General features: G+C 39.8%; 1 long non-coding RNA gene across 1 annotated transcript in view; it reads left to right on the top strand.

Annotated features, from left to right (window-relative positions):
- The window catches only part of LOC145999162 (uncharacterized), a 125,083-nt gene that overhangs the window by 52,388 nt on the left and 50,648 nt on the right, over positions 1–22,047 (top strand). Inside the window, exon 2 of the long non-coding RNA XR_014443372.1 lies at positions 6,907–6,959. This is a non-coding gene — a long non-coding RNA (uncharacterized LOC145999162). The remainder of the gene's footprint in view (positions 1–6,906; positions 6,960–22,047) is intronic.

Raw genomic sequence — 22,047 nt, 5'->3', positions numbered from 1 at the left:
GTAATTGCTTCCCTGCGTCCTCTGGATGATTTAAAAGGTTTAAAGTCTGCTGCTGAGGGGAGGGGTAACGCCTCACTGCCCCCCATCCTTTTCCGTGCTTCTGAATAGCAACCTTATCCACGAGAACAATGGGTGGTAATGGGAATACAGAAAGATGGCTTTTGTAAGGTTATCGGTGACCAGACTGACGACAAACAAAAGTCACGGCAATCTTTACTAAATTTGGTATTTAGGCTAAATTATTTAGAAGTTCCAAAGAAATGAGAATGTTTACTAAAACAATTGGTTCCTGCAAGGGCGCCCACAGGGTTTTTTCTCAGGGGCCAGGGTCATATAAGCTTTTATTATTATTATTATTAATATTATTACTGCTTTTATTGTTTCTATTATTGTTATTATTACTACTACTTATGTTGTTTTTTTAAATTACATATATTTGTAATTTCCGTATTCTGTTTATCTACAGTATATGCAATTTGCATAACTGTATACTGACAAGAAGTTGTTCTTTATAGTTATAATCAGTGTAAAACTAGACTGTTAAATTTAACCCTACTACTTATTATAATAATAATAGTTGCTGTAACGCCTGTAAGTCACAGAAAATATTTTTTGTTACAAAACATCGCTACAATTTCTCCATTCGAATTATATGAACTCTTTACAGAAATCTCAGGGGGGGGGGCAAGTGCCCTCCTTGCGGGTGCCCTTGGGTTCCTGTAAAGTGTAAACAATTACTTGCTTGTCTTCAATTTAAACATTTGGTTATCAGATACTATTTTTTGGTAATTCCAAACAAACTTTTTCTTTGTGTGCACATCGAACCCAAAATATGTCAATTGACTCCTTTGCGATACCCATACCGACGCCCACCGATGCCGATATCAATCCTTGCAATTTGTAATAATTAAAAGTTGTTCAAAATACTTATTAATATTGTTGTGTTAAGTATTCCATTCAAATTATATAGCCTGCTTTAAAATATTTAAGAATTACATCAAGGTATTATAATAACTGCCGTACACCGTGGCTCGAGCTATGCAGCACACGCTGGTTCGAATCTCCTGGAGAAGCGTAACAACTTTTCCCCTGAGATTTCGGCCTGTGTATGGGACTGGTGGCCAGGCTACGAAATCCCGAGGGGACAAGGGGAATTCCCCCCACCAGCGATCTTGTCCTAAAAGTTTCCCCACCGAACTTTTCCAGGGGGGGGGATTTTTTTTTTGTAACAACAAAAGATAAACAATTAGTTTTCAAGCCTAATATACTTCACGGGAATAATATCAAAGAATGAACAACAGAGCCTCGTCTCTCAGGACACTCAAACCAGCAATCCCCAGAACACAGAAATTAGTCCGATTTGTTATTTCTTCTCCATTTCTCATCGCATTTCGTCAGCTACCGCAAATTATATAAATAAAAAAACGTCTTAGCTTTTAGATGTAATTTTTTATATTGGCAACTATTATCTTATGTGTCTTAATTTTGGCCACTCTCCCTACTCACGCAAATCATTGTTCACAGCATTAGCAGTGTAGTAATATCTGAAATTTCCAATCGAATTTTGAATGAAGGACAATCTATATTTTGTAATATAATATACATAATTATAATATAATTGAATTATTTGATAATTGACATATATTTAATGACATTATATATATATATATATATATATAATTGTGTGTGTATGTGTGTCTGTGGGTCTGCTCTTTCCCCCCCCTACAAATCTGTAGTGATTTCGCACCCTGTGGCCACCCACCATTGTGAGATAATTGGGGAGTTACGAATGAGTATGCTGGGCAAGATCAGTCCAATCTTTTACATCCTTCCCATGGAAACCCTAAAACAACGACTGGGGTTTCGTCGTGCTCACCACACGTCGCTGTTACGCCACTGGTTATTATTATTACTCATCCTCATCTTCGCGATTAGCCAAACGTGGCAGAAAAGCGAAATTAAAATCAATGAAGATAAACAAATTAACTTATGACCCTGCTAGAAGCGAATCTAAATATCTGCGACACATAAACCTCATGCTGGGATATATTGCACCCTCTAGTATTAAAGAGTATAGCCAAGTCAGCATTGAATTGTGCAGCGAGTATATGATGCACCGAATGCTACAGTAACATTTCTTGTCTTGAAAACGTGGTTCCTATATATATATTTATATTTGTGGTTAAGTTTCCTGCTATTTTTTTTTCTTGGTGTGGGGTGAGTTTCCTGTTTCACAGGAAACGGAAGGAGCTTTTCCATTCAAGAAATGTTCATGAATGAGCTAGTTGACTTCGAACTGTACGCGATATATGCAAGGATTTGGTTCGTTGATTTGGTGTTTTAAGTTCACTTTATCCACAGTAAGGTTAATCGGGACTGGACATACAGTTTAAAGTGGGATCCGAACCACCGGGTATCGAACCCGGAACCCCTTGATTACATGGCAGCGACGCTACCACTGCGCCATCGGGGATGATATATGCAATTAGTTCGCATGCAGAGCGCGCTCAAATATAAACATCTCTTTTCCTTATGCACCGTATAATGTTGAGTTGAGTTGCTGTTTTAAGTCCACTTTATGCACAGTAAGGCTAATCGGGACTGGACCTACAGTTTAAAGTGGGATCTGAACTACTTGTGCCTCCACCGGGTATCGAACCCGGGACCCCTTGATTACAAGGCGGCGACCCTACCACTGCGCCATCGGGGAGGCCGTATAATGTTGAAGACAGTCAATTTCACCATCCGAATACTCTAAAAGAAGAATGACCGTGGCTGTTTTGAAAGTATTGCACAGAGAAAATTAGTTTGGAGAAACTAAATTCTTTGAATAATCGAGCACATTTCTACATACCTACCTTGCACAGTTAGACTCTTGTACTTCCAGTCCCGATTATCCTTTCTGGGCATAAAGTGAACTTGAAAACAACAGTTTTGCTAAAACTCGGTAATGTGCATACAACACGCAGTACTGATTCACAGTACTATTGATATGTATTTTTCCCATGCCTGATATGTTTAAATCGATAGTGTACTAAGGAAATACTACTATTCCAGCAGAGGGTGAAATGGCAGGGTTAAACCTCCCTTAAATCATGTACCAGTCACCAGTCCTATTTTATACCAGGTGGTTATAATTAAAGTGACGGTGTTCAGAGTGGTACAGCACGGGCTGTAATGAGAGTAGCAGTCTGAAACTTCGTAGATATGCTAATCAAGCAATGCGCTCGCGAATTATGCAAAAAAAAAAAAATATATAGTTCCAATTCTCGCCACCAGGGTAAAAAACGGCGCTGTAAGCAGTCAAAACGTGGAATTTTCCATAACTCTGACGTCAAAGTCGGTGAAATTGCCTAACCATTGTGTGAGCTCCCTGGTTGTTGTTGGTGACGCTTGTTGCTTTTTCCTTTAGTAATGTTCATGTAATTCGAATAGTGAAATTGTAGCGATATTTTATTACAAAGAGTATTGTTTTCTGCGATTTATAGTGTTTTTCCTGTAACTATACCAAGTTTTGACTGCTTACAGCGCCATTTTTTACCCTGGTGGCGAGAATTGGAACTATTTTTTTTTTTTTTTTTTTTTTTTTGCATAATTCGCGAGCGCATTGCTTGATTAGCATATCTACGAAGTTTCAGACTGCTACTCTCATTACAGCCCGTGCTGTACCACTCTGAACACCGTCACTTTAATTATAACCACCTGATACTTCTTACATCAAATAATGGGAGTTTTGTCAAGATACACCAGAGGGAGTGCTACAGAACATCCAAATCGTAGAAGTAACTTTGTTGTTTTCCAACAGATAAAAATACATAAAAATAATGTCAGTGTTCACATTCACACTTTCTTTCTCTCCAGTATTCTTAAACCCGGAGGTGTGTGGCTGCAGCAACACGAACCTTCTATGTGTCCCTATCCTGGGCAAGATCAATCCAATCTTTTACATCCTTGCCGATTTCCTTTAGGTCCATATTATTGTTATCTTCATCTTCGCCTTGTCCTTCCTACTGGTACCTTACCATCAGGTTTCCCAACAAGAAGAATCCTGTAAACTCTTCTTTACTCTCCCATTCGTACCACATGGCCTGCCTATCCAAGTCTTCTTGATTTAATTATTCTAATAATATCTGGACATGAGTACATATTATGCATTCTACATTATGTAACCTTCTCCACTCACCAGTCTCGTCCCTTTTAGGTCCGAATATTTGATTATACATCAGCATAGGTTCACATACAAACAGGATAGAAAATTTCGTCTTCATGTTCACGTGGTATGGAAGTTTTGTCGGTTTTGTACTGCGACACCTTATGCCTGAGCTTTCGACCGTACAATGTTGGACAGAATGTGTGGTTAAGATTGCTTGTTTGCTCTCTCTGTGCGTCTCTGCTTAGAAATAGGGTTTCTCGGAGAGTGGAAATGAAGAAGTTAAAAACCGAACTCTTTCTCTCTCTCTCTCTCTCTCTCTCTCTCTCTCTCTCTCTCTCTGTCCTTCTTTTTTTTTATTAACAGCTGAATGCGACATGAGAGTAAATCAATTTATCAAGTTGAACTCCCGTTAACTTTTGCCTGTGAGTGTACCATCCAGTGTTATGGCCATTTAACTACAGGTTAAATATAAAGTTAAAAGTAATACCATTATTTTTTTTCACCTCTCTACCCTAACTGTTGTGGCCATAAGTTATTCACCCCACCAGGTGCATCGCATTTTTGCGCATTTGCACAAAGAGTCGCGTGCTGCGATTGTGGTGATATCTTGTCCTGAAATCTTCCTCGTAATGGTGAAAAAAAGGGAGCCCGACACTCACTGCAGGTGGCTTTTAAAACTGTGCGTCTCTGCTTAGAAATAGGGTTTTTCGGAGAGTGGAAATGAAGAAGTTGAAAACCGAACACTGTCTTTATATTTGGTGCTCGTGTTTGCTTTCTTTTCTGAGGATTTTTACATTTTCTTGCAACCACTAGCGTACGCAAGATTTTTATTTTGAGGGAATTGGAATTATAAATGTGTATAATAATACATACCTGCGTTCTATTCGGTGGACGTTACGAACCATCAAATATTTTCTAACTACCATTTTTAACCTTCATTTACAAATTTGTGTCAGAAATAAGGCATGTTTGTATTTATCATATCGGTATTCTCAGAGTTCTTTGCTGCTATCATTTGAAAACTTTTCATATCCTCAAACTCCGCTAGTTGTATTCCTGTCCAGATATTATTAGAATTATTAAATCAAGAGGACTTAGATGGGCATGCCATGTGGCACGAATGGGAGAAGAGTTTACAGGATTCTTGTTGGGAAACCTGATGGTAAGAGACTTGTAGGAAGGCCAAGACGAAGATGGAGGGATAACGTTGAGGTGGACCTAAAGGAAATCGCTAAGGATGGAAAAGATTGGATTGATGTTGCTCAGGATAGGGACAGATGGAAGACTTGTGTTGTTGCAGCCATAAATCTTCGGGTTTAAGAAGACTAGAGAGTTAGTTAGTTAATTTCCTCAAGATATCTGGCAGGGTTGTTGTAGCCCCATCAGCTCCCTTGCTGCGTACGCCATTGCTTGTAACACCCACAAATATAATAGCATCAGCATAGTTTTGGTATCATTTTGAACCTCATGAAATTAGACCATTTTTTTATTCCCTGATAATTTTGAGTTGAAGTTGCCCTTAAAAGTTATTAAAAGTTTAAAGTTGCACTGAAGGAACAAAAAATATTAATTTTCAATTTAATGTGCTACATGCGTTGTTCGTTAGAGAGAGAAAATTGGTATATTCTCTACTTTATGGTGTACGTACTCTTGTACGCTACATTTTTTTAAATTCGAATAGGTGAGAAGTTGTCGCCATGTTAACGTAATAGTCCGACGGCCATCTTGATGACAAGGGGCGTAACTTGGGACCTAATTTTGAGGGAACAGAATCGAACTTGGGGCTTAACTTCGGGGGTGGCAGACTCGATTAATTTACCATCTTATAAAAATCGCATCCAGGATTATTTAATAAGTAATACATTTGCGAAATCGCAAACATTACTTTTTATTTCTTAGCTCCTCATGTCCCAGGAGGTTAACAAAATTACCCCTAACTAGTAAATTTTAATAAATCTGGAAATTTTGGTAGGTAAGTGCCCCCTTAACCCCGTCAAGTTACGCCAATGTTGATAATATATCGTGAACATTTAATACGGTGTCATATTCTTAGGTCTAACTGGGGAGTACAAAAAAAGGTTATCGCATCTCCTTGTTCTCTTTTCGGCTGCTCTGAGTGAGAGATGAGAGGAAGGGGGGATCTGGCCAAGCTAGATAGAGCAATTCAAGAAGTCCTTCATTTCAATAGCTACTCCTCTTGGGGTTGAACCATGCACCGAATCCTTTTGTTGCTCTTTCAGTTCGTCTGTACTTGCCCGACAAGGATGGGGTGAGGGGTGAATAATAAAACTGCAATTAAGGTTTTGTGGTGGGGTGTTTGGATACCTCTTTACCAAAGCATCCAAAGGGGAAAACAGTGTTGCCAACTTTGGCTATAATTCTATCAAGATTGGACAGTGGTCCTTCATAACAAACGGCTCTGTACATTCACTGTTTATTTCGTAACTAAATCATTACTGATTCCATTAATGTAGTTTTTAAATGAACGAGATTGGCATGTAATGTTGCAGATAAATTTGTATTTTTATAAATAGTGAAGTAATTGGTATACACAGTGTTCATTGTGACCAGTATACCTGAGTAATGTTTTGAATTCTGAACGTACTGTTGTACTTGTAAGTAAGGCGAAAATTTATTTTCAGAATTCAAATAAAACAAAATAGCTAACTAAATTTATAAAAGGTTAATATCATATGTTTTTTATAATAACTTTACACGGTGGTGTTAAAAGACTTTTTTTACTTTCGTTGCAGCGCCCGTTTCCGGTAGACACTGCACGTTGCGAAGGATCTGCATCAAGCTGTTGGTAAGTAATCTATATCTTAAGATGTTTACAATCCAAATGCATTACAAATAAGAATGTATATATATATATATATATATATATGAAAAATATAAATATGCTGACCAAGGCAGTAATTTATTTTATTAAAAACATAAACTAAACGCGTAACGTTTCAACCTTCTAGCAAGGTCTTCATCAGACTCTGTATCAAGTACAAAAGTCTTATTACTGCCTTGGTCAGCATATTTATATTTTTTCATAATCATGGAAACAAGGCTTAATGTTGTTATATATATATATATATATATAAAAGTTATATATATCACGCTTTTTCTTTCTTTATCTCTCTCACTCACTCACGGTTCCTACTGACCTGAAAATCTTAGAAAGATCATGAAAATCAACGTGTGAGTGAAAAAGTCATGGAATTCTGTAGATACGCCCCAGAGCCTGGAAAACTTGGGGAAAATCAAGCGGTTTTTGTTCTTGCCAGAATTGGGAAATTAAAATAAATTCCACGTAATTAGTTTGGTTTTGATTTGGTTTTGATTTGGTGTTTTAAGTCCACTTTATGCACAGTAAGGCAAATCGGGACTGGACCTACAGTTTAAAGTGGGATCCGAACCACTATGTGCCTCCAGCGGGTATCGAACCCGGGACCCCTTGATTACAAGGCAACGACGCTACCACTGCGCCATCGGGGAGGCCCCTCCACGTAATTAGTGAACGAATAGATATAGTAGACTGGGAGTAAGAAACACGTACATTGAACATTTTTATTCTGTATTGTGACCTGCATATTACATAAAATGGAAATCATTATTATACATGTCATTCTTTTCGAAAAAAACAATGTTTTGAAATCCGATGAATCATTTATAGTAGCCCTGTATTATCCAATCCATGAACATTTGTTGGGAGTAACGGCGCGTCACTAAAGATGCGCAAACTTTTGTCGCAATAAATGCCAAAACCTGGAAATCTCGCCCCTAAATTCGTGGCCGAAACGTGGTCACCGTAAGTGACAACGTTTGTCGCTTTGTAATGAAGGTCTCCCGGTTTCGATACCCGGTGAGGTTCGGGAACTGTAGATCAGGGTGCGAAATCATTGAAAACTGGTGGGGGGGGGAACTTCTTAATCTAGAAACCCTCCTCCCCCACAAACATAAGGTGTAAATTATACGATGTATATATTTGTAATGTTATTAAAAGTAAAAATTTCTCAATTAGAAATATATTATTATTTACATAAAGGAAATTAATTTGTTACTTTTGTACATGTCAAGATACTGTAAAGCAGCTAACTAATTCCTTCACTGGCTGGTTAAAGATGGTAATAAATTATGAAATAGTTGAAGTGGTCTTATTGTGTGTAAGTTTTTGTTTAGTTTGTGTTTTATGTTAATATAAATGAATTATATTTCATAGTTGTTATTGTCTTGCATTCTTATTTTACTTTTATTGTGCGTATTGATGTAGATTTGTTAAGATCTCTTGAGAGAGGAAGCATTCAATATTCACAACTACACTAATTTGTGTGTGTTTTCAATATTATTCTTAGTAAAGTATATTTGAAATTAAAGGTAATTACTTATCTTTTGTTTGTTATAACAAAAACTCTCCCCCCCCCCGGATCTTGGGGGGAATTTTTTAGGCCAAAATTGTTGATTTTGAGAAATTCCCCCCGGTCCTCCCCAGGATTTCGCACCCTGCTGTAGATCCAGTCCCGATTAGCCTTGCTGTGCATAAAGTTGACTTAAAAACAAATTCAAAGTCTTATCTGCGAAAAGCTGTGCACATCTGTAAATTATATGAACGAGTGTTGCTAAGCTGAGACACTTTGTCCTGTGGAACTCCAGTTCCATCTCGTTTCTGTATAGTGCCGTACCAAGGCTTCGGCTGGTTTCGGCACACATGTAAATAAATATAAATTATGACGCTCTAAAATAGTACTTACCAGGAGCGTATATTCTAGGTTACCTAGTGTATCTGCGAAGCCTGAAGTCTAGAGAATAAAATGCAGGAGAAAAATCGACCACAAATTGTAAATAATATTATTCGTATCAGTGATGATGCTGATTCTGGAGTTGGCAACCCGATTTCTTATGAGTTGGCAACCCGATTTCTTATGAGTTGGCAACCCGATTTCTTATGAGTTGGCAACCCGATTTCTTATGACTGCGCAACCTGATTTTTAGGAGTTGGTAAATTTATTTCTATTCATAACCTAGGACCACGTGACATAGTGAGATAGCCCAGATATTGGACTCTGTATACGCCACTGGTACTTACACAGAATAACCTCAGCGGAAAATTGAAGAGGTTTGCCAACAATGTATGAGTCTCCCTTTCGCAGAGCTCGTGGGCCCGGTTTCCAAGTTGTCATAATCGGGTCGGGGGAACACCCACCCCCCTCTCCCCTAAACTGTTTTTAAGATTTTCTTCCCACGGTGCGCTTTTCCTCGAGTGCTTTGTAGCAAGCAGGGGTTGCTGTAACGGGAGAAGTTATGGTCCTTCCCCCCCGACCACCCTTCCGACCTCCTCTCGTCATGTTTTGAATGGCAAAAGGCTGAGCCGACCGCATGGGAAAGTGGGAGATCTTTCTCTTCCTTCTGGGAAGCCTCTTCCAAGAGGTGTTTGATGGGAAGGAGCATTCCATTTCTCATCCACGGTTCCAGCGTTGCCGCACTTCAAGGAGGCGCTGGCAGAGTAAACAATATTGTTGATGGTACGGCAAGGAATTTTACAGCCTGGAATGGCTCATTGCTCGACGAAGAGGCATGGAGACACCTCAAAGAACTGTTGTGGAATGTGGAGATAGATGTATGCACATGATAATGGAGGTGGTCATTTTTGTTTAACCTCCCTCACGACTCTCCTTTCACCCTCGCAGATCGCCTCTCGCCCTCAGAAGTCTTCGTAGGGTGACCACCTCTGCGTGATAGAGGAAGGAGTCAAGCAAGTGAACGAGTATGTGGGCAACTTGGGATCATGAAAGGTTGGAGATTCGAAAAGTAATTGATAAATATTATTATATGGTATTGGAGTGGCAGAGATTTGGAGATGAGAAAAGGAGATCAAGAAGATTGGAAATGCGAAAGTGAGATCAAAGCAGGAAGAATAGAGGTGGCAGATGAATGGAATTGGGAAAAGGAGACCAAGGAGAATGGTAGAGGATGTGCGATAGGAAGATTAAAAGAAGAAGAATAAGAATGACAGAGAAGTTGAGATGAGAAAACGGAGACCAAGAGGAGTGGCAGAGTATGTGCGATAGGAAGATGCAAACAGAAAGAATAGGAATTACAGAGAAGTGGAGATGAGAAAAAGGAGACCAAGAGGAATGACCGAGGATGTGCGATAGGAAAAGAAAAAGAATAGGAATGACAGAGAAGTGGACATGAAAAAAGGAGACCAAGAGGAATGACAGAGGATGTGCGATAGGAAGATGCAAACGGGAAGAATAGGAATGACAGAGAAGTGGAGATGAGAAAGGAAGACCAAGAGGAATGGCAGAAGATGTGCGACAGGAAGATTAAAACAGGAAGAATGGGAGTAACAGAGAAGTGGAGATGAGAAAAGGAGACCAAGAGGAATGACAGAGGATGTGCGATAGGAAGATGCAAACGGGAAGAATAGGAATGACAGAAGTGGAGATGAGAAAGGAAGACCAAGAGGAATGGCAAAAGAAGTGCGACAGGAAGATTAAAACAGGAAGAATGGGAGTAACAGAGAAGTGAGAATGAGAAAATAAAACTAAGAGGAATTACAGAATTAAGAGGATGTGCGATATGAAGATCAAAACTGGAAGAATAGGAATGACAGACAAGTGGAGACGAGAAATGGTGGTCAGGAGAATTGAGGATGCGGAAGTACTTCAAAATAAGAAGAAATGGAGCGACAGAAGATTAGAGATGAAAAAGGATAGGGCCTTTCCTATGGCGCAGTGACAATGCTACCACTTCGTAATAAAGGGCTCCCGGTTCGATCCCCCCGTACAGGTACAGTAGTTTGGAGTCCGCTTTAAACTGCAGATCCATTCCCGACTTCCCTGTCAGCATAAGTGGACTTAAGACAAGCTTTGCCACAAAAATCTTTGATAAAAGGTAAGCCAAGAGAAATGATAAGAGGATTGAAAATCGGAAAGGAGATCAAAACAGGAACGAATAAGAATGATTTTCATTGGGACTCAAACTAGCTGCAGACTAGTTTTAGACCTTTTGCAGGAAAGTACTAACAAATTTAATGTGTAGGCCATTGTATCACACTGCCACACGGTTCGTTAAAAGAATGGAGCTTTGAGAACTAAACTCAAATTAGTGTTAGTGCATCAATTCGACCCAATTTAGCGCGTGCGTGTTCGTCTTTGTCCCAGAACTTCACAATTGCATTGTACTTCTACCCATACATATTTATTAGTTTTAGTGTAGTCCCAGATACGCCACTGAATTCAGCAGCTGTTATTCCCTTGTCGTATTTTGCTTTTGCCTGTCTTCCGTGCAACCAGGTCATTGGACCTTGTTGACAAGGTCCAGTGAGTATTCAGAATGCTGTAACCTTTTCACAAATTCACGGCTATTTTTATCTGTCACCTCTGGAACTACTTAAGAACCCGCCTACAAGCCATGACCTTCGCCGTGACAGACAGAATCCATTTTATTCTCATCCATCCTGCTAAACACCGGTTCCTCGATGATTTAAAAGGATGATTGCCGATTCATGGATGCTGTATTTGTCGACTATCAACAGGCGGCACGTCTTGTGATCTCTTCAAAAGTGACACCTCGTTGAATTGCGAACACACACGCATACATCTGTATAAGCGTGGGAAACGAAAAGGTTGCCCAAATTATTCGTCTACTTGAGCCATAATAGCACAGTGACTTCTATTTCATCTCTGGCGATTCAGCTGTGGAGAGTTTCTTGTAAACACTAAAGTTTAATGTTGTTTCTTAGGAACCAGCGGGAATACTTCAAAACAAACTTTTTGCTTGCAAGTAATCGGATGCAACAATAAACTTCCAATAAACTTTGGAAAGATTAACTTGCATTCCACGCTCTCTTACCACAAGCTTTCAAGCTTTGTACTAGAGTGAATATGGTTTACATTTTGGAGGTATAGTTATACAAACCCCAACAATAGTTATTTTTTTTTATCGCAACTCATGCTCTACGTTACTTTCCCCTTCATTGCTACTAATAGTTTTAGTTATTTTAATTTTTGTCTGTGAACAGAATTGTGCACGTTCCTCCACTACAGATAGTACCACAGTGCTGGGCTTCCTTTCACAAGCAAAACTATCGAACAACTATTGTACCAGCATTAATAGCAGTGGGGTATCTAGTATTTAAATTCGGTCCAGGGACCTTCTTTCGGGATCAATTTAAATACGGCCCTGGAAGCTTTTTTCGGATCAATTTAAATACGCTCCAAGTTTCTCATTGAAATGAAACAATACGCAACTTTGACCGAATTTAAATTGTGCGAGAAAAAGTTTCCGCTCCTGTTGCGGAACCCAATAGAAGTTCATTGGTTTCCTGACCTTTAACAATCCCAAGCTTGTTAAAGGTCCATCTGGGAGAGAAAATCGGCAAGTTTCTACGGGTTCTAGACCGTAAAGAACCTTTCTATGTTTAAAGTATTTAATTTCGGGCCAGGAACTTTTTTTCCGGATCAATTGACTAAATACGGTCAAATTTTCTTATTGAAATGAAACAATGCGCAACTTGGACCGAAGTGTGCGAGAAAAAAGGATCCTATCCTGTTACGGAACCCAATAGAACCCTGTTAAATAATATTGAACTGCTACTCCACCAGCAAAAATGATATATTTGATTGATATGATAATATACAGAGCAAATTGTCAACAGCTTTTCTGTGACCTGGACCTCACCTTGTGGAAAACAGTCACTGAACATGGTGATCGTCGTTTATTTATTGTTGTCTACTAGAGTATCTCTCCACTAGCACAATGGCACCATGAGGAAACAGTAACACATACTATGATATGAGAGAACATTTCTATCAGCCATCATACACGGTACTGGAATACTTCGCCGCTAGCATAAAATGATTTCGGAAGGCAGCTTCTGCGAAATTCTTACTGAAGTGGAGTGCACATCTATCGATATTTATAAAGTACTCGATAGCTCTGCACAATCATACACAGGACAATCCTGGGTTCGAGGGTTCGAATGCCGGCCTGGGCATGGGTGTTCTGTCAGTGTCCCGTATCATTTTCACCATGCCATTACTGATCTTCGCGATTAGCCAATAGTGGTAGAAAAGCGAAGTAAAATAGACAAATCAATCCTGCACAGGAGGTTGAAAGATTACGTGTACTCATATTGCCCTTCGCCAAAGTCATCCACTTGATTTTGTATGATCGAAGCGAAACCATGAAGACAATAGTCCACCTCTCTAACACCATCAATATAAATGCACTGCGGTAAGGGGAACCCCCGAAATAGGCCCCCCTCCACCGCATACATTCGAGGGTATGCGCTTGTAAACCAGGGTGTTCTTTTGCTCCGAATTTTATCTGTTTATCTATTTATAATATACAATTACCTATACATTACAAAAAATGAAAAGAATAACATGATTACATATATGTTGTTATAATCAATTGTAATTTAATGTCACGACTCATTCTGGTATCCAGATTAAGTCCCTCCTCTTAATTTATGAATGGTAAGGAATTTGATATGTATGGAATATTGTGCTATGGGGGTGGTTGTATCGATTTATGATATATAGGTTTCATTGTTGAAGTCGTGGGTAGTCAATTAGAACCATTCTGGGATCCAAAACGTTTGAAATGTAAATGTTGCGGGGGGAGATGGTTGTGGGTAGGAATATGGTGAGTATATGAGTATCTGGTAGGATTATATTTATTAATTGGGTAATCTGAATTGGGGAATTCATTAGTTCACTCCGGTAAGCGCATCGGATGTAAAAATGAAATGGTTGAAAGCAAGGATGGACAACTTGCGTACACGCATATTGGAATTTGACTGTACCCCGGCGCCACTACTGAACCGTATGTAAATATTACTCTTCTCTGCCGATGATGAAACAATCACACCCAAGAATGATCTCTGACGTGACCGAATTTCAGACTCTTCCTCGTCGCCACCGAGGCTACTTCCTGTCCGCAACCATAAACAAAAGAGCATCTCTTTCCTTGGTTTTCACCGATGGCCCCGTATTATGAGATTCTTCTCAAAATTAGCACCGGCAGCGCAGACACAGGGCAGTCAGTTTGTATTTCCACCGTTAATTGGCACCTTGGACCTTCGCCGCCATGCTCTGCATATTGTCCAGTGAGGTTCGGTGGGTAGCTAATATGAAGTTGTCAGCGCAGATATGTTGCAATTGTTGCCAAAGTTTTGTTTTTGGCGCCAGGTCTGGTGATCATAAATCAGGTCTCAATAAATAAGAGTAAGTTCTCTTCGAATCTTGGAGCCTAAGACCAGTTCGAACATAGGACTCCTGACCCTTTTAGCACGTTGCGTTACTCGGCATGGAGTATGATGACAAAATAAATTAAAGAACACATACACTGAAACTGAAATTCCAAACTCTGCATCAAAATATACACACTTGTGTGAAGAATGTTCCCAGAAACCTCACATATTGTATCAATGAGCAAGGTTGGGTGAATCATGTTCCTATCACCTTAAGAATTTCCTACATATTGTATCAATGTGCAAGGTTGGGTGAAGAATGCTCCCATTCCCTTAAGAATTCTTACATATTCCATCAACATACAGATTCGAGTGAAGGATGCTCCCATTCTCTTCAGAATTCTTACATATTCCATCAACATACAGACTTGGGTGAAGAATGCTCCCATTCCCTTAAGAATTCTTACATGTTCCATCAACATACAGACTTGGGTGAAGAATGCTCCCAATCCCTTAAGAATTCTTACATGTTCCATCAACATACAGACTTGAGTGAAGAATGCTCCCATTCCCTTAAGAATTATTACATATTAAGTGGATGACTTTCGATCTCATCACGGACATTCCCGGCTTTTTGAGCGCTCTTCATGTATTCACCACACCTTTTCATCGTCTCAATTGGCCAAAATTGTCAGAAAATCGACGTAAAGGAACCAAAATACAGTAAGGTATGGTAAACCAAAGGTGGTCCACTTTCCGAAATCATATTAGTATTTAATACAGCTAGCAGTAGATAAGTTGGAAATGTGTGTATGTGTGTGTACATCCTTGAAATTAACAAATGTTCACATATTATACTTATTTTGAAAGCTTATTTAACTATCTTTTTGATCATATAATTACATTTTTACAATGATGATTTCTGTCAAAGCAACAATACCTATTTTTGTTTTAAAATGTGGTTCAGAAGCGAGTTCCTAAGGTGAACCATGTCAACAATCAAAAGTTTAAGACCAATTTTCTCTAACAAATTATACCTGTAGAAACACAAATAAACGTGAATATGTTTTATTGAGCACAAACATTTTCTAAGCAACTATAAGCAGTAGTCACTTTTCGGACCCCTGTTCCTATTGTGGTCCATATGTAACTGTTTTTGTAATTATTTTTTATTATTATTTTACGAGCAATTTTACAATATAACCATTTGGTACACATTGTTAATTAATTATATAAAATGTTTTTGAAAATTTCAGAAATTTATCTCTCATTAGAGGTTTGTAAATTGTCCTAGAAACTACTATAGCCACCTTTGGTTCACATACCATACTACAGGGTGAGCACAAAGTCGCTTTCCCGAAAATACTGATTTCTTCATTTATTGGGGAAAGCGACTTTGTGCCCACCCTGTATATGTGCGAAGTTGGTTAAAAAATGTGACCATCTTCCATACTCTTATCAACATACAAACTTGGCTGAAGAATGTCCCATGTCCAAAAGTAGAGAAGGAGGAATATTCTCCAGACAGCAGTAGACCAAGTGGGCTGAATGGAAGATAAACGTGGTTTAAGGAAGTGGTTCATTCAGTGATGACTCTGACGTCACACCTTACGTCACTGTTTTACCAAAACATGCTCCCTCGCTCTGGACTGCCCTGCCCACACGCATTCTCTTCGTATGCGTGTACGAAAGGAAAAAAATGCGTGGCAATATTTGTGCCACATAGCAACATCCGGGAAGGAGGAGGATGGATTTTCAAGATGCATAAATACATCGAAATGAGTCGAGTGCTGTTTCCAGAAAAGGACTACTCGGTCTACACTGAGGAAGCTTATGTGAAGGTTCGCTTTGGTTGCGACGAAGAGGAAGAACGGCAATGACTTGGGATTGGTGCAAGGACGCTCGGTTGGAGTTTTTAAGCCCACTTTTTGCAAATAGGCTAATCAGGATCGGACCTACAGTTTAGAGTAGAATCTGATTCACTATATGCCTCCACGGGGTATCGCACCCGGGAACCCTTGCTTGCAAGGCGACGACGCTATCTGGGAGGTACAGTCAACGGCAAAGATAACAGGAGACAAATGCCCATCACTATTTTCATTACTCTTTATTCCACATCCTGTGTTGTTTTAAGGAATGCATTTCTGTTGATACATAGCAGATATTGTCCTCTGCCTATTGACGTTTTTACTTCAATTCATGATCATCACATTGCTGAAAACACTGATTGATTGAAATGGTGATGGACAATTTGTCTACTATTTATTTTGCCGTTGGGTGTACAAGCAGGGATGTTTATAACAGGCTGGGACTCGTATTGGAATCTTCGGTGTGGCGATCCGTTACTCAAATTGTTTTCCAATGATTTCTGATTGCTTTCCCCCTTCATATCTCATTCCCCCCTTTTTTTGTTATTTAGCGTCGCTTTTCTACCCCTTTTGGCTTATCGCGCCGATGAGGATGGGTTATGATCAGTGGCGTATACGGAGTCGAAGATCTGGGCTATATCACTATGTCACTTGGTCCTAGGCTATGAATAGGAATAAGTTTACCAACTCCTAAGAAATCAGGGTGCCAACTCATAAGAAATCAGGTTGCCAACTCGTAGGAAATCAGGTTGCCAACTCGTAGGAAATCAGATTGCCAGCTCATAAGAAATCAGGTTGCCAACCAACTCATAGGAAATCAGGTTGCCAATCAACTCGTAGGAAGTCAGGTTGCCAACCAGCTCATAGGAAATCAGGTTGCCAACTCATAAGAAATCAGGTTGCCAACCAACTCATAGGAAATCAGGTTGCCAGCTCATAAGAAATCAGGTTGCCAACCAACTCGTAGGAAATCAGGTTGCCAACCAACTCGTAGGAAATCAGGTTGCCAACCAACTCGTAGGAAATCAGGTTGCCAACCAACTCGTAGGAAATCAGGTTGCCAACCAACTCGTAGGAAATCAGGTTGCCAACCAACTCGTAGGAAATCAGGTTGCCAACCAACTCGTAGGAAATCAGGTTGCCAACCAACTCGTAGGAAATCAGGTTGCCAACCAACTCGTAGGAAATCAGGTTGCCAACCAACTCGTAGGAAATCAGGTTGCCAACCAACTCGTAGGAAATCAGGTTGCCAACCAACTCGTAGGAAATCAGGTTGCCAACCAACTCGTAGGAAATCAGGTTGCCAACCAACTCGTAGGAAATCAGGTTGCCAACCAACACGTAGGAAATCAGGTTGCCAACCAACACGTAGGAAATCAGGTTGCCAACCAACACGTAGGAAATCAGGTTGCCAACCAACTCGTAGGAAATCAGGTTGCCAACCAACTCGTAGGAAATCAGGTTGCCAACCAACTCGTAGGAAATCAGGTTGCCAACCAACTCGTAGGAAATCAGGTTGCCAACCAACTCGTAGGAAATCAGGTTGCCAACCAACTCGTAGGAAATCAGGTTGCCAACCAACTCGTAGGAAGTCAGGTTGCCAACCAACTCGTAGGAAGTCAGGTTGCCAACCAACTCGTAGGAAATCAGGTTGCCAACACATAAGAAATCAGGTTGCCAACTCCAGAATCAGCATCATCTCACTGATATGAATAAGCGTGCCCTTGTTATTTTTTATTTTTTAAAAAAAATATTTTTCTTCACATGTGCATCGTCTCTTCTAAGATTCTCTAACCCAGGACCTCTTGCGCTAGCTATTTCCGCCACCGAAGCTGCTCACTAACTTCGTAACAAGTTAGTATTTTCCAAACGGATGATGAAAATGCACGAACTCGGTGCCGTGTCCTGGATTTTTAGTTAGGGAGAGGATATCACAATCAGGGGAAGTAATGTCTTCTATCTTTTAGAAGTCTGTCCTATATTTAGCCACCTTTTTCTGCATTTACGTTCTCTTTTGATTTAATGCTGAGTCAAAGTTGAGGTTGTGCCACCTTCCCCCCTCCGGCCAACCCGCTCTCCTTGGGCACGCCACTGCATTGTACGCCCCTTTTTCAGAAACTAAGGAGGGTTTGGACTCGGTGGAGGATGGATTGATTTGTTTTATTTCACTTCGCTTTTCTGCCACTTTTGGCTAATCGCGAGGATGAGTGATGATGCAATTGATGAAGGAACATGGACAACACACAACACAAGACCCACAGAAGATCATACTGGCCGCGGTTCCAGACGCCAGAGTCTCGTTAGTCTTCAAAACGCAGTCCAGGGTGAACTAAGGCAGTGAAGTTGATGCATGGGTGTTTACGTTAAAGTAACCCCTTACGCCCAGATTTCTTGCACATGTAGGTAGCACTTCGCAATAAAAATACGCTATCTACCAAAAAGTAATTGGGCACGTGTACAAAATGGTTGTCTGGTGGTGCGAACCCTGTTAGAACCTCGTGGAGACACCTCTTGCTGCTATAACAGCAGCCACTCTGTCAGGCATGCTCTCGACTAGTTTGTGGAGGACGTCCATTGGAATGCGTCGCCATTCCTCTTGCAAGATCTCTCAGTTGGACAATGGAATTTGGTCGCATCTCCCGAGACCTCACCGCCAGTCCAATGCCTCCCAAAGGTGTTCTATGGGATTGAGATCAGGACTCTGTGCAGGCCAGACCAATCGGTGAACATTGTTGTCGGCATACCACTGCATACTAGCCTCCGAAACATGCCACCTAACATTGTCATCCTGATAGTAACAGGGGTCCATTCCGTAAAAACGCCACAAGGTTGGGAGCATTTCATTGTCTAGTATTGTACAGTATGCCTGTGAGTTCATTGTGCCACGAACAACCACCAGCCAAAAGTGGCACGGCACAAAAGCGAACACTTGATTTGTTGTAAGCATTGAAACATTGCTTCTATGTCCAGAATGTAGCCACACTGATACCACAACTCGTCTCATTATCATCGTGAGTTTTATGATCGAGTTTAATGTTGCCAATATCGGATTAATGCTCGAGTGTGTTGTGTGATGATTTCTAAGCCGAGCGTTTGCCGTTAAGACAGCCAGGTTGATATCCGGTGTGCTCCAGTGGCGGCGAGAAGGGTCTCGCAGACGTCGAGGTGCTGGAGCAGGGTTGCCACACGAAGCGAAATTATTCTCGGCGCAAGGAAATTGAAGTAGAATTTTAGGTGAAAAGGGAAAAGAAAAGATTCATATCAAAATTACAGGGAAATTTGAAGATATCGATGTCACAAATTAAATGTAAGCTCTTTGAAGTGCGAAATACGATTTCTCTTTATTCGCCGCTTCATTTATTATCTTCCCAAAAGAATCGTAATTTGGCTCGGGACAATCAAAACTCGCTCAGTGGCACACTTTTGAAATTATTGCAATAGCACAAAACTGTCATGAAAATGTTTGGTTTTCAGGTTTGTGTCAAAGTTCACAGTTTGTGATTTTCCTTCTTTCTACTATTCAGTGAATCGATCCTAATATATCTGTGAGTTGATGTTTCATTCATAATTATTACATACATAATTTTGTGATAGTGATTTTAATTTTTCTACCATGGAGGGAAATATTACAAAACTGACTTATTTCTCATTTTCTCTTTATCTTTCTTTATATAATTTTCTTTCTCTTTCTTCCTCTGTTTTCTTATCTACTACTTATATCTTCTGCTTCCGTATATCTTTCTTTATTTTTCTCTCTCTCATTATTCCTGTTTCTCTTTCTTTCTCTCTCGTTCTTCCTGTTTCTCTTTCAATCTGTCATTCTTACTATTTCCCCTTCTCTGTCTTCCTATGTTTGTGTATCACTGTCTCCTTCCTCATCCTTTTTTTCGCCCTTTCTCTTTCTTTTTCTGTGTGTGTATCCATAGTCTCTTTCTTTCTCAATTTCTTTTTATCTTTCTTTATCTCTTTTTTCTTTGCCTTTCTTCTCCTGTTTTCCTATCCACTACTCAATCTCTTCTCCTTCCGTATTTCTTTTTTTTCTTTCTTTCCTCTCTGATTCATCCTGTTTCTTTCTTTCCCTCTCCCCTTTCTCTCTCTCCCTCCCATTCTTCCTGTTTCTCTTTTTCAATCCCTCTCATTCTTCCTGTTTCCCTATCCGTGCATCACTTTCTCTATTTCTCCCTCATTGTTTTTTCGCCCTTTCTTCCTCTATGTGTATCCATATGATTTTTAACTCTACAATTAATGATTCTGAAAGTCTTATGTACTCGTACAATATTTTGCAGTGGCTGGAGCCCACCCTTGCCCCTCTATAGGCTACCATGCTCGCACGATTGTACACACAAAGCCAGTACTGTAAGTGGCACTTCAGTCTTGTGCAATTTCTTAACAATGCCAGCGAAACAGTGCATTCCTGACTCCTGAGCGTCTTGGCGGGAGTTAACTTTACCCATTAGAATACAAAAGAATCCACAGACAATACATCACACGGCAGAAGAGAGACACTAGCTGCTTAGCCTATATATAGCTGTGCCCAAGACATGTGCCTACGTCACAGGTGGGCTATGCCATAAGCAGTGACTTTGTCGGTTTCGTATCGGGCTGGGTTAACCGCGAGGTAGTAATGGGTGGAAAATTCAAGGGAATAAAAATATTCGCTTGCAGCATGAAATACTGTCAACTAATTGGTTGCTGGATTCTGTTCCAAATTACACTATGAGGGCGCGAGACAAATTTCGGATTCAACCCGAAATTTGAAAGTAGTCGGTCCGATGCAGGCCGAGACTCTGCTTGTTCCAGATATCTGATTATCAGGGACGGATTTATATGTATAAAAAAGTGTTAGATATGTAAACAAGTATTGACATTTTTGATCCAATAATATGGGCTTACCTAGATAAAAAAGGCATTAGCCTAACATGACAGTAATTGTAAGTTTTTTTTTTTCCCCCAAGACAATGGATTAACTTTCTTTGAAGTGCTGAAAAGTGAATCTCCTAAACATGAATCTCCCTGAAGACAGATTTATGTTAACCGACTCTGTTAATATCGCATGACGTAATGGGAGTATATTTAAAATTCGAAAGCTTGAGCTTGCATTATCTATTGTTGACAAGATGTTAGAATAACAAGGCATTGTAATGTCTATTGTCAAGATAAGCAGAGAGTACAAAGCGAACAATACAGACGAATACTACGTATGTGGAAAAAACTGCATTCTGTAATTACATGATGTATTTTTGTATTCTGATATATATTTTTTAATGTTTTAAACCGAAACTCTGGTAAAGGGGACTGGGATGTATCCAAAACTAAACCACGGATGGAGCGGAATATTCATTTACTAATATTAATTATTATTTTGAACAACTTGTGATTGTTCAAATATTCAAGCGTCGGTATCGGTTGAAAATGGTATCTGCTAAGCCCTAAATAAAACCTAACGAAAGAGGAGAGAAGGAGAGAGAGAGAGAGAGAAGAAAAGTGGACGAAAGCATTTGCTCCAAGGTATATGAGAAATCTTATTTATTTTGTTGTCAGGACATACCATAGCCATTTTATTACAGTAAATCCAACTCAACAGAACACCAGGAATTCGCCCATTCTATAATGAAATAGTCAGAAACGGTGGAGACTTGGATTTCGCTATGCCATTCATGCAATTTCTGTCCGTCCTTCGAAGAATATCATGAACAAATCAAACAATTATAGATGTTGTCTGTGTACATGAGTATGTTTGTAAATACAATTATGCCTGTATGTGTGTATATTTGTTTATATAGGAGTATTTACATGCGTATAGTTATAAGTGTCTCAGTCTGTATATAGATAAT

The sequence above is a fragment of the Lepisma saccharinum genome, chromosome 15, assembly GCF_977018435.1.
Source record: "Lepisma saccharinum chromosome 15, izLepSacc3.1, whole genome shotgun sequence".
NCBI classification, from domain to species: Eukaryota; Metazoa; Arthropoda; class Insecta; order Zygentoma; family Lepismatidae; genus Lepisma; species Lepisma saccharinum.
The sequence above is the reverse complement of the archived record's forward strand: the minus strand, read 5'-3'. Positions and strand labels throughout refer to the sequence as shown.